This window comes from Camelus bactrianus, chromosome 3 (assembly GCF_048773025.1).
Source record: "Camelus bactrianus isolate YW-2024 breed Bactrian camel chromosome 3, ASM4877302v1, whole genome shotgun sequence".
Taxonomy (NCBI): Eukaryota; Metazoa; Chordata; class Mammalia; order Artiodactyla; family Camelidae; genus Camelus; species Camelus bactrianus.
The window spans coordinates 88,136,472-88,149,897 of record NC_133541.1 but is presented as its reverse complement, the minus strand read 5'-3'; the positions used below and the strand labels follow the sequence as shown (position 1 = coordinate 88,149,897).

General features: G+C 40.2%; 1 long non-coding RNA gene across 1 annotated transcript in view; it reads left to right on the top strand.

Annotated features, from left to right (window-relative positions):
* LOC105082070 (uncharacterized) overlaps positions 1-13,304 on the top strand; it is a 788,258-nt gene extending 774,954 nt beyond the window's left edge. Inside the window, exons 9-11 of the long non-coding RNA XR_012505614.1 lie at positions 752-3,498; positions 4,851-4,971; positions 8,360-13,304. This is a non-coding gene — a long non-coding RNA (uncharacterized LOC105082070). The remainder of the gene's footprint in view (positions 1-751; positions 3,499-4,850; positions 4,972-8,359) is intronic.
* The last annotated feature ends 122 nt before the right edge of the window (positions 13,305-13,426 follow it).

The window sequence follows — 13,426 nt, the reverse complement described above, 5'->3', positions numbered from 1 at the left end:
GGGAGGAGTCTCTACTGTTCTTGGACCTCATTAGAAACATAAAAAAGAAATGACAGCCTAATATTTAACATGGACCTTTTGTGAATAGTTTATCTTTCAGAAAGTCCAGGAGTGTTGGAAAATTCAATCAGTGGTTAGTCATAGAATGGACCTGTCTGCCTGTGGTTCATTTTGTTTATTGCATCATATATCTTTTATGATCACTGGGACTTTAGCCTGAAACAGCATTTTCTTTAACAAGAGCCATGTTTCCGTTAACGTTGTTTATTGCATCTAAAACATTACTCTTTGAAATCACGGTACATTTTCTATCGAGCAAAGGTCTGCAACTGAATCGTGCATGAATGTGTTTATTCAGAATCTAGAGTTTAAAAAAAAAAAAAACCTCATCCAGTTCATGTAACATTAATCACTTTGCCAGTGTTCAGCTGAGGTCATTGCCACATTCCTAGCAGTATTAAGGCAAGTCGAGATTAATGATTAATCACGTACATTAAACCTTGGAAGGGGAGCACGTGAAAGGGATCTCACGTTAGACCCTGTTTAAAAGACAGAGAAGGGACTGTGGTGAAATGGGCTAAGTCTGCTGCAGCTTGACTTTACAAAGTGCTTGTTTTTACTACATGGGGTCAGTACAACGTCTGTGAATCTCAAGGCTTCCTTTTCCTATTTCTTCTAGTTTATAGGTCAGATTTAAGGTCTTTCTGACTGTTCAAAATGAAGACTCATTCACTAAACTTTCTTTTTTTAGTACATGCTGATCACCAGGCACTGGCGAGGAACTATCCACGCAAAGATGACCCAGACACAGCCCTCCCTTCCCTGCTCCCCCCAAGAACCACACGATCCACCCAGGAAGAGCGGTACCAGATGTGCACAATCTGAGCAGAGTTTTGTGGGAGTACAGAGGAAGGAATGATTAATTGTGAAGGGAAGTCAGGAAAGACTTTACTGAAGTTAACTTTACAGGGGGAAAGAGGTGAGCAAAGCTGGCCAGGCAGAGGGAATGACATAAAGATCCTGTGAGTATTCTCAGACTAATTAGTGATTTGATGAGATGAGAACAAAGGCTTTTGTAGAAGAGCTGAGAAGGGACAGGCAGAAGATGAGATTGTAAAGTAAGGGGGAGACACATGGCCAAAGTTTCTGAATGTGAACTTTATTCTAAAAGCGATGAGAAGTCTTTGAAGAATTTTAAGCAGGAAAATTTGGAGCATCAGACTGTAGTAGAAATTGGATACAATTTCGGGTGAGGGCAGGTTGGATGGCAGATTAGTGGGTAAAAAACTAGAATTACTGTCTTCAAAAAGGAGGAGGATACAGTCAGCCATTAAAGTGGTAGCAGCTTAAGTTTGGCCGTAGAATGGAGAGAGACATTATGGGACCAGATGTGACAAGAATGGTCAGCTGAGTTCTTGGAGGGAGTTAAGGATAGATGACAGAGAAAAAGGAATCTAAGATGGTGCCAAGGGATCTAGCTGGGGTGAAGAAGCAGATGGCAATGCCATTAACCAAGGCACCTGAGGTCATGGGACCATTAAAATGATAACTTCTAGTAGGATGTTGGACAAACTACTATGTCACTGAGGAATGACATTGGTACTGGATACGCTGATTTGGGGGCCATTAACTTATACTTGGTTGTTTAGGTCATAAGGGAAGGTGAGAATGTCCAAGGCAAGAAGGTAGAAAAAGAAGAAAAGACAGTCCGAGGAAGAGTTTCTGGGAGAGAAAGTATTTCTCACTTGTGTGATGATTTTCGAATTTAGAAAAAAAAACAAGAGGCTTAAGGAATTTTTATGTTTTTCTCTATCTAAATAAAGAGTAAACCTGGCACACAGAATAACCATTTCTACAAGAGAAAATTTAAGAACAAATATTTGATTAAAAGTATTTTACTACTGGTTGCATATAATGTATAATGCAACCTGTAATTAGGATGCTGGTGGGCTCACATGTAGAAAGAAATGTTTCATATAAGAGGTTAACACTATTTTGAAGCATTACCGCTTTAAATGTTCTTAATATGCATATTTAAATATGTTCTTATATTGTATGTGACAGATTTACATACTTCCCATGTTACCATCATACACTTCCATTAAAGATTTATTTATTTTTAAAAATACATTTTATATTCCCATAAAAAGGAGAAATTAAATCATAAAAATACACACAAAGTTAGTGTTTATAGTCTAACTACTACTCTCACAAAAAAAAACCATTGGAGTCGGTGGCTGTCTTTCCCGTTGAATAAGGAGAGAAGGCCCAGGTATGAGCTTAATTTTTGCTCATGGAGTTTTGTATTTCAAAGACTAAATTTTCCTAACTACAGAGATAAAACAAATGTGAGATGCAAAAATGTCACCTTCTAACAGAGCAGGAGGTTGAAATTGTATTCATCTAGGCTTGGCCTCACCTTCATCAGTATGGAAAATTTAAGAATTGATTTCCATCCAGTAACAAGAAGTTACTGGAAAAATCAGTAGTATGTGTAGAACTCAGAAACACCATTTTGGGGAGGTTTATGCCTTCCAGCTAGTTTTCTGTTCATTCATATAATCATTGATTCACTCAGTAAGAACTTACTGAGCAGACATCATGTCCCAGGCTCTACCAGTAGCTCTAAGATGGCAACATGTCCTTCCATTCTAGGAATTTATACTCTTGGCCAAAAGATGAGGTGAATTCTCAGGTTGCTGTTGTGATTGGCTGTGCAGGCTGGGCCCTGTACTGCTCTAGAGGGAGTCATCACAGATAGGCTATAAAATAGCCCTGGTGCCACCCCAACCCCAGCTTATGCTGGTGGACATCTGCATCTCCTTGGTCACAGTGATTAGCTCAGAGATAGGCATGCGACCCAGTCAGAGCCAATGAGATATGAAGAGATGTTCCTGTAGGAACTTCTAAGAAAAAGAAGTTCCACCTCTCTTTCTGACAGCTACCAAAGGGAGCCCATTTTCTGCTGGATGATGAGGTGTGAGGATATGAGATCAGAATTTGCTTCATGTGTTTTGCTACTGGGAGCTGTGAGCCTGGAGTTACTGAGTTCTATCATGCGGGTCCTGAAGAAAGCCCCAGTATGGTGGGCAGAATAGGGGGAGGGAGCACCCAGGTCCTTAGTGACATCATGGGAGCAGTAGATCAAGCCTCTTACAAACCCACAACAAAGTCAGTTGCATAAGCCCCTACGTTCCTTTTTTCTGCTTAAGCCAGATTGAATGAAATTTCATGTCACAGTTACAAGAATCTTGACATAGTCCCCAATACTGATACCTCTTGTATAATATATAACTTTTGTGCCTATTCAGATTATCTACTGGTCATGTTCTTCCCCATGTGTATTCTTCTACCTTAGGGTAAGGTGGATCCCAGTGGAGTCAGTGGGAGGATGGATAAGTTCAAACTCTTTGAGAGATTGACCTCTAAGCTCAGAGCCAACTGCTTTCCAGTCTGTTAGTTCTCATTCAACCTGATACGGAGATGATGACAAAGAAAGTGAGTATTTTTAAAGTATTTAACATTTGGAGCTTGCCCCCCAAACTGACTTGACACTATCCTCCTAGATTTGGAGGCTTTTTGTAGGAAAGTGCTTAGCATTTATTCAATGCTTTACAAAGATTTTGCTTAAAAATGTTTGCATGTTTTTATTGTGGTAACAATATATAGAACATAAATTTACCGTTTTAACTATATCATTTAGTGGCATTAAGTTTACAGTGTTATGCAACCATCAGCACTATCCATTTCCAGAACTTTTTCATCATCCCAAAAAGAAACTCTGTCCCCATTAAACAATAACTCGCCCTCCTCCCTGCAGCCCTGGTAACTTCTGTGCTACTTCCTGTCTATGAATTTGCCTGTTCTCAGTACCTCACAGAAGTAGAATCACACAGTATTTGTACTTTTGTCTCTGATTTCACTTAGCATAGTATTTTTAAGGTTCATCCATGTTGTAGCATAAAGATTTGCTTTCAGATGTATTCCTCTCCCTGTCCCCCTAAAAGTGTTTTAATTTCTGCTCTTCAAAAAATAATATGTACATATTGGGTTAACTTTTAAAAATTAGAACATACTCAGGAACTGACACATATTTTAGGCCCACAAGGGACCAGTCAGTGTTAAGCACGTAACAGATACGACATTGTCTAGTGCTCTCAGTCCTAACTGTTGTGTTACTTTCAAAGACCCAGCGTCACAGGGGCACGTGATACGGTACCCAGGATACAATCCCATTTCTCCTCACTGTGATATTCCATAGACTTCACATCACACAATGGTCTAACCGTAAGCCTATTTCTAGTTTTTGAATAGCTTTAAAATTTCCAGGATAAAAGATTTCTATTTCTAGTTAGGTTTTATTTGTGCTAGTACATACACACTAGTTCACACTAGCGGGGTTTGCTTAAATCTTTGGCATGAGGCCACCCTCCAGACACCTACTGAGTGATTGATGGTCTCAACTGAGGACTCAGGCTTTCTATGTCCAAGCCAGGGTGCACTCCACACCCAGAACACACATACACACCTTCCATTTGTCTGCACACCTGCTGTGCCCTCCACACGCTAACCCCTCCGTACACTTGCACTGAACACATGGTATCCTTGGCTTCTCAGAGAGTCAGACAGGAGTTCTGGTGACTTCCAACAACCTGTAGGACCAGCAGAAATTTTAGGACCAAGATGGAGTTAGCCTCTGCCTCGTCTGCCTTCTACAATCCCTTCAAGTTCCCTCTTCTGATTTTAATCCCTATCAAAAGTAAATGCACAATTATATGTGATTTTTCCAGATATGCTTTTCATTATTACAGAACTCACCATTCTTCCTGCCCCCTGTGCTACTATTCTAGCTACCCCAGAGGAATCCTGCCCAGCAGCCCGAGAGCCGAAGGACCAGGGCCGCTCTTCAGATCAAGTCTTCTGTGATTGTCTGGAGCTGTCTAAAAAAGGATGGAAAGCCTTCTGAAAAAGGTACTTCGTCTTCTAGAGGTTGAAAAAAGTGGGTCAGAGGGCTTTTTTTTTTTTCCAAAATCTAGGGCAAACCTATTTTTTGGTTAAGGACTTTATAAGACATTGCTCAATTTATTTAATGAGCAAACCGCATTGCCACATACCCAGTTCCTCTGAGAGAACTGTTCCCCTAAGTTTGGATCTTCGCTAAATGTGCAATCATGGATTCTTCACTCACATATACTTTAACCTTGCTGATGGCTCTCTCAGGACACTGCAGGGAAATTAGCGTGTGTACTGGCAAGCGAAGACATAGTGCAGTTAGCAAACCTGGACTGGAATCCCAGCTCCAACACTTTACTTCCCGTGAGGTTATGAGCAATTCTCGGAGCCTCCCTCTAGCAATCATTTATTTATTGCTGCGTTAACAAAGCAGTCTAAAATTTAGCAGGCTAGAAACTAACTTTTGTTGTTGTTGTTGTTTATTGTGTGGGTCAGCAATTTGGACTGGGCTCCCCTGGGCAGTTCTGGTCTCTCCCAGGATCAACCATGCAGATAAAAGTCAGCTAGTGGCTCGAATGGGGCTGCCTGGTAAAAGATGGTCTCACTTACATATTTGTCCGGGGCATGTCCATGTTCCGCCCCTCACCTTTTTGGTAGACTAGCTTGGCTTGTTCATGCAGTGGTCTCAGGGTTGCAGCCACAGCCCAAAGAAATCCACGTGCAGGCACTTTCAAACCTCTGCTCACGTTTGTCATGTCCCATTGGCCAAAGAAAGTCTCACGGCCAAGCCCAGATTCAAAGAGTGGACAAAGAAACTCTACCTTTTGTTGGGAGAAAAGGCAAAGTCACATCACAGAAAATCCTTAGTATGGAAATGGAATTACTGCAGCCATCTTGCAAACAAACTCCATTCTTTCTTTACAAAATGGAGACAATCACATATGAAATATAACATTACTGTGAAAACAGATTTACTCCCTCCTCTTTGTTAGGTAGGTCACTAGGGCATAGAAATGGAAAGAGTGTGGGCTAAGGTAAATTCAGATCTCATTATGGAGGGTTCGGAATGCTCGATTGAGTTAGGGGATGGTGTTTATCTCAGCCATCAGTGAAGACTTACTGACACATCATGCACAAGTCAAATGACATGATGTGAATTTGTTTAAGCAACTGATCACTATATAAAATGATCTGCTTCACTTACTTGTTTTGTTGTTTATGATTGTTTTCATCTGTCCAGGAGATTATAAGTACCATGAGACAGAATAAGGACTTTGTCCAGTTTTATTGTCTGTCCTCAGCATGAAGAGCTTTGTCTGACTTAAGACATGCTTGCTGCATGATTGACTGTTGTCCAAGTCACTTCAAAATTCCTCCTATAACGTGACTTCCAGACTTTGCACTGTGCTCACCCAAATCAAGATGCGTAATCTCCTCTAGTTCTCAGTGTCCTCTGGCACTGTACACAATCCCCCTGGTATATTCAATGACAGAGAAAGAAAGGAGTATCTCTTGATCTGGTTACTTCACTTTTGTTAATGCAAGCTAAGATTGAATTTCTTGGCTCATCTGGAAGTTTGAGGTAACTAAAATTCCTAGGGTTTTCTCCTACAAACTACTATTAGTCCAAATCATAGTGTTCTCCCCTCCCAAATTTGTCACCAAAAATAATTTTTAAAATACCATAAACGTAAAGTGTGTTGCCCTTGTTCAGTTTTATCTTCGGTTTCTGGCTCATCATTCTAATTTGTCTAGATTGTTCTGAGTCTCCATTGTGTCATCAAATACATTGGCTTGCCTTCTCAGTTTTGTACCACATTCAACTTTGATAAGCACACTTCCTCTGTCTTCAGCAAAGTAGATAAGGATGTTGGGCAGGGAAGCCCTCATCTGGAGACCTGCCACTGCTGTTCCATTAGAACTCTTCCTCTAAATGTAACCAGCCACACACCCACTCAACTCTCCTATTCTCCAGTTTTCACTTCTCTGTCCTTTCTGAGCACGTCATTGGCATGTTATCATATGTCTTGCTGAAATTAAGGTATCAAATGTTTCTAGCATTCCCTTTTGAAATTTATGTATGCATTTATTTTACAATACCATATTTTAAAGATTGAAGTATAGTTGATATACAGTATTATATGTTATAGGTATATAATATAGTAATTCACAATTTTTAAAGGTTATACTCCATTTATATTATAAAATATAAAGTAAAATATTGTAAACTAAAATAAAATTTATAAAATCCCCCATGTTGTACAGTATATCCTTGTAGTTTATTTTATACCTGATAGTTTGTACCTCTTAATCCTCCAATTCCATCTTGCCCCTCCCCCTTCACTCTCCCTGCTGATAACCACTTCTCTACATCTGTGAGTCTGTTTCTTTTCTGCTGTATTCACTAGTTTGTTGTACTTTTTTAGATTCCACATATAAGTCATATCTTACAGTATTTGTCTTTCTCTCTCTGATGTATTTCATTTAGCATAATGCCCTCCAAATCCATCCATGCTGTATACCAGAAACTAATACATTTTTAATCAACTGTACTTTAATTAAAAAGCAACCAACCAACCAACCAACCCATTTAAAATATGGTCAGAAGAACTGAACAGACGTTTTTCCAGAAATGGAGATGCAGATGGGCAACAGCCATCCCTTCCCTTTTGTACATACCTATTTAACCAATCCCTTTTTTAAAAATAATAAGATGTTAGTTAGTCATGGCTTGTTTTCATCTTCTTGTTGACTGACCTGCATGCAACTTACCTGCCACTGGATACTCTTTCTTTAGCTTACCTCTTAGAAAGAGGATGTTTCCGGGGGAAGACATCCCTGATTCAACTGACGTTCCGTCCTTCTACTGGGACTCCTCCTATTATCTCCTTACATCTTTGCAGACTGCCCGTTCCGTCCTTCTACTGGGACTCCTCCTATTATCTCCTTACATCTTTGCAGACTGCCAGGATCCCCTCTCTTCTGTAAAGTCAGTCTCCCATCTTCATTGGATCATAGCCATTACCACTGCAGTACTGGTTCTCCAACCTGATTTCATGTCAGACTTGTCCAAAGAGCTTATTAAAACATAGATTGCTACGTCTCACCCCCAGAATTTCTCCTTCAACAGGTCTGGCTTGGGAGCCAGTAATTTGCATGTCTAACAGGTTCCCACTGGTGCTGATGCTGCTGGCCTGGGGACCATATTTTGAGAACCTCCAACCTAGTATACATCCCATCTCATTAAAAAAAAACAAACAAAAAAACAAAACTTCCCTTGGACTTTATAAACACCTCCAAAAATGAGGCTCCCATTCCCTCTTCCCTTTTCATAGCCAAACTTCCTCAGAATATTACTGACTCTCACCATCTCCATTTTCTCATCTCCTGTTCACTCTGACACCAGGGAAACACAGACATGTGATATGATGAGCCAAGAAATGTGGATGATCTTTCGAAGCAAAGAATGGCAAGCAGATTTCCCCCTATACCCTCTAGAAAGGGACATAGTGCTGTTGACGCTTGGATTGTAAACCACTGAGACTCGTGGCAGACTTCTGACGTAAAGAACTATAGGGTAATAAATTTGTGTTGTTTTAAATTCTTTTGGGTGGGGAGGTAATTAGGTTGGTTGGTTGGTTTATTTTTAGCAGAGGTACTGGAGCTTGAACCCAGGACCTCGTGCATACTAAGCACTCACTCCACCACTGAGCTATAGTCTCCTCCCAAATTTGTGTTGTTTTAAGATGGTAAGTTTGTGGTCATTTGTTACAGTGGCAAGAAAATTAATACAAGCCTCATCTCCAGAAGTAACACCAACATCTACCCAGTTGCCCAAGCTAAAACCTTACAAGTCATCCCTGATGCTTTGCTTCCCTTTTATCTACCTTCTACCCACCTAATCTAGCAACAGGGTCTGACAGGTTTACCTGCAAAACAGATCTTGAATCTGTCCATTTCTCTCCACCTTATCTGTCAACACTGGAGTCCAGACCGTCATCATCTTGTATCTGGACCACGACAGCAGCCTGCTAAGTGGTCTGTCTGTTTCTGTCCTGGTCCCTTTCTAACTGATTCTTAACTTGTTAGTGATAATGATCTTTTGATAAATGCCCATCACTTCTTTGCTTCAACTTCTTCAATGTCTTCCCATCACAGTTAAGGAAAATCCAAGTTTCTGAACATAGTCTACAAGGTCCTTCATGACCTGGCTCCTGCTTGCTGCTCTAATTTCACTTTATACATTGACTCCAGCTCACTTTGTCCACCACATTGGCATCATTTCTGTTCCTGTAACATGACAGACTCACTCCTTTGATTCTCTTCCCTTGTATGGCTTCTTGTTTTTCATGTCTAACCTCAAATATTACCTCCCTGGGAAGGCCTTCATTAACCCCTCCAGGTAAAGCGTGCCACACCACTGTCATCCTCATTCTTTGTCAGATAACCCTGTTTGTAATTAGTGAATTTGTTTGCTTTGTTTTCTTTATTCTCCCGACTAGAACGTAAGCTCCATGAGGCTGGCATGGCTGATTCGGCGTCACACCCCCAGGCACTACCACACTGCCAGACTGGTGGTAAATAGATGCTCCCCAATGCAGGAATGAATGAAGGAGTGGAGTGAGTGAGTGAATACTGTGATCACAGGGGTTTTTTCCATTGAGGTGAAATGTACAAAACATAAAATTGACAATTTAAAGTGAATAATTTAGGGGCATTTAGTACATTCACAATGTTGTTCAACCACCATGTCTTAACTAGTTATGAAACATTTTCATCACTCCAAAATAAAACCCTTTACCCATTGAACAGTTATATCCCATTCTCTCCATCCCTCCACTCTGTACAAAGGCCAGTTTGCTTTCTGTGTCTGTGGATTTGCCTATTCTGAATATTTCATACAGATGGAGTCATACATGGATGGATACATTATGTGTCCTTTGGTGTCTAGCCTCTTTAGTGAGGACGGTTGCAAGGTTCATCCACACTGTAACATGTAGCAGTACTCTGTTCTTCACGACAGCTGAATACTATTCCTGTGTGTGTGTGTGTGTGTGTGTGTGTGTGTTTATCCAGTCATCTGCTGATGGACATTTGGGCTACTTCCACTTTTTGGCTATTGTGAATTAGTGCTGCTGTGAACATTTGTGCATATTTGGAATGTAGGCAGTGATTTCTAGAGCATAAGCCTCATTCAGTCCTTGCCTGTTTCTGATTTCCTCTGTATCTCTCGTGCCCCAGGATTTCGCAGTCAATGAGAGTAGCTTAATGATCATATCTGCTTAATTATCATAGAATTCTTAATCAGGTTGTTTGTTCTGTGGATTAATACAGCGGGTTCCAAATTTAATAGGGCTGGAGACAGAACGAGGGGTAGGCTGAAAGAGATTAAGCAGAAGAGTGGTAGGTGTAGTTAAAATTATGACTTTTTAAAATCATGCACATTACAAGATAATCAATTTACTCATCCAGTGATAAACTTTATGTTTCCCTCAGAAATGTTAGTAGCTACCAATGCTTTCTGAATTAGGTACTTAGAATCCCTTGGTAGTCCATTCATTGCCATTTCCAGTGTTAAAAAGTTTTAATCCACAATTAGACATATATTAAGCCATTAAAATATCATTGCATTTTAATGATTTGAATCTATGAAAATATGTAAATTAGTAATGGCTTATTAAACTTTACAGTTTCGGGTGATTGTACAAAAAGAACTGTACATATAAAATGGTAGAGGGGAAAAAGCCTTTTGTGTATTTTATTACATCATCCTTCAGCGAGGATGACAACAATGAAAACATGTGTGCAATTCCCCATTTAAAAAAAATAAACATATTCAGCTATTCTGAACAGAAACGATTTCCATGAAAGCCGAGTCCACACAGTCATTTGGGGTCTAAGCATGTCATCTTGATCCCTGGCACTCTGTTTTGTGCTTTGGAAAGCGCTACTCAATTCAAAACAGAAATTTGGAAAAGGCGTCCTCCCTGGAGCCCTCTGAGAGCCTGTAGTTACGGTGGTTACTTAAATATTATTTCCATAGCTACGCTGGCTTCTAGCCACAGCTGAAATGCGTGTCAACGAGCTTGGTGTGAAAATGGGCAGGGAGGGGGAAAAAAAGAGGAGACAGAGGACACTAATTTTCGTTCTTCGGAGTAGGAGGTATAATGTCTTTATAAAGTAATAATTAAAAGAAAAACAATTACTGGAGCCTTATCTGGACCGTGCAGCTGTACTTCCTCCTTTTGCATTAGCAGTGTTCCTAAGGTTATGACAAACCATGAAAATTGCATCTTTAGAGGAGTTTTATTCCTTTTCCTATGATTTGATTGAAACAGACAGCTACATTTTGTGTATATATAATTAGGCAGTAAAATAGGCTTTGAAGGCAGGGTTCCATTTAGTATGTGAGTCACACGCACAACTGCCTTTCATTCACCAGCCAAAGACTGATCTTTTTAATGCTTCAACTCGCTCAACATGTTTTCTGAATGCTACATCTTCCACGGAGAGGGGGGAAAAAAGGAAAGAAAATAAATCAGCTTTGCGCCCATATTTCTTGCTTTTTTTCATCTTCTTTCCAAAGGGAAAACAGTCTGCAAAGCCAATCTAGGAAGTCTTTGGTGATTTAACCTTCTGACAAACTGATTTTTATCGTCCCCCTTCCAGATTGTCGTCGGGCACAAGTGAATGCTGCACCCGTTCCTGGCGTATCTAATCCCTCTCATAAAAGGCCATTGTGGCAGTAAAACTGAGACCAATGGCTTTTTCATTCTCCACCTCTCAGCTCTCCAAAGTAATGGCGCTGGGTCTCCTCATCGTGTTTTTCTTTTCAGATGCATAGTTTCTCCCTTTAACAAGGTTAAAAAAAAAAAAAAAGGGTAGGGGGCAGGGGAGGGAGGATGGAGGGAGGAGAAGGAATCCAATCCCATTTTATTAGTGCCATCCTTGTATGTGGTTACTAAGTGATTTCCCCCACCCCCGAACTTGAATTAGGAAGAGCATTTGAGATAACAGCCTGTTTTTATGAAAGAGATTTTCCTCTGAGATTTTGAGTATGATGAGAACAAGCCTGGATGTATTTTTTTTTTCTTGTCATAAAAATCAGGGCTATCAACTGTGCATCCTTATGCCTTATCCGATTAAAAAGCAGTCGCCTATTAATCTCCATCCTTTCATCTCACTGTGTACCATTTGCTCTTTCCTGTCCCGTTCTGGCAAACCCAAAGATGGAGAGAAATAATATCAAGCTACTTGGCTGATTTATGCAAGTGATAGTTTGTGTTTGTAGCCTGCCTTTCATCTGAAGACCTCAAAGGGTTTTAGGAACATTATTACGTTGACAGGGCCCAACTCCAACATAAAGGGCACAGAACGGCCATAGTCATGCAAATCTATGTTTCTAGAGTGATTAGTACCCTGGTAACCAAGAGAGATGAACTAGTTTCTCATTTTTGATGTGAAATTTGATGTCCAGGCAAGAATTTCAGTTTCCAGTTCAGCTCCCCACAGCCCCCCACGGGATAAACCACTCAGTATTCAATTTACCTCCTGGGATGTCCCCCCGGGGAGTCTACTCCCCAAGATGAAGGGCTTTACATGACAGGGAGGTGTATATATTTCTTCAATTGGCCTAATCTAATAAAGCTGGACGTGATTTATATGTGCAAAATGTTGCCATGCTAAATAATTCAGAATGAAACTGCCTTTTCTAGTTGTGCTACAAATAGGTGTCAATCTGCATTTGATGGTGCCTGTATCCCACAGGGACTTTGGACCTACTGAAAAGAAATACATTCCTTGTGCTGGTTCTGAGGAAAAACATTGGGGACAGTGCCCCTAACTAAGCCTATGCGTCCAAATCAAATGAAAGCTTTCAAAGCGGACTCTTCTTGCTGGTTCTGTTTTTGTGAGTAGGAGGAGCAGCTTCCATTGAAGACTGTGGCACCTGTCAGGGTTTCCCTGTAAATCTGATACAGAGACTTCTTACTGTAGGAGATGTATATGTACGTGGTCAAGACCCTGTTGGAACAATCAGTTTCTCTTCCTAGCAGTCCCTGCTTTTTGCTGACTTTATTCCTCTTTACAGTTCTCCCTTTTTTAAAAAAATTTTTAACTGAAGTATAGTCAATTTACAATGTTGTGTTAGTTTCTGGTATACAGCATAGTGATTCTGTTATATGTGTGTGTGTGTGTGTGTATTCCTTTTCATATTCTTTTTATTATAGGTTATTACAGGATATTAAATATAGTTCCCTGTGCTATACAGTAGGACCTTGTTCTTTGTTTTACAAGAGTAGTTTGTATCTGCAAATCTCAAACTCCCAATTTATCCCTCCCCTCTTCCCCCACTGGTGACCATATGTTTGTTTTCTATGTCTGTGAGTCTGTCTCTGTTTTGTAAATAAGTCCATTTATGTCATTTTAGATTTCACATATAAGTGATATCATATGGTATTTTTCTTTCTCTTTC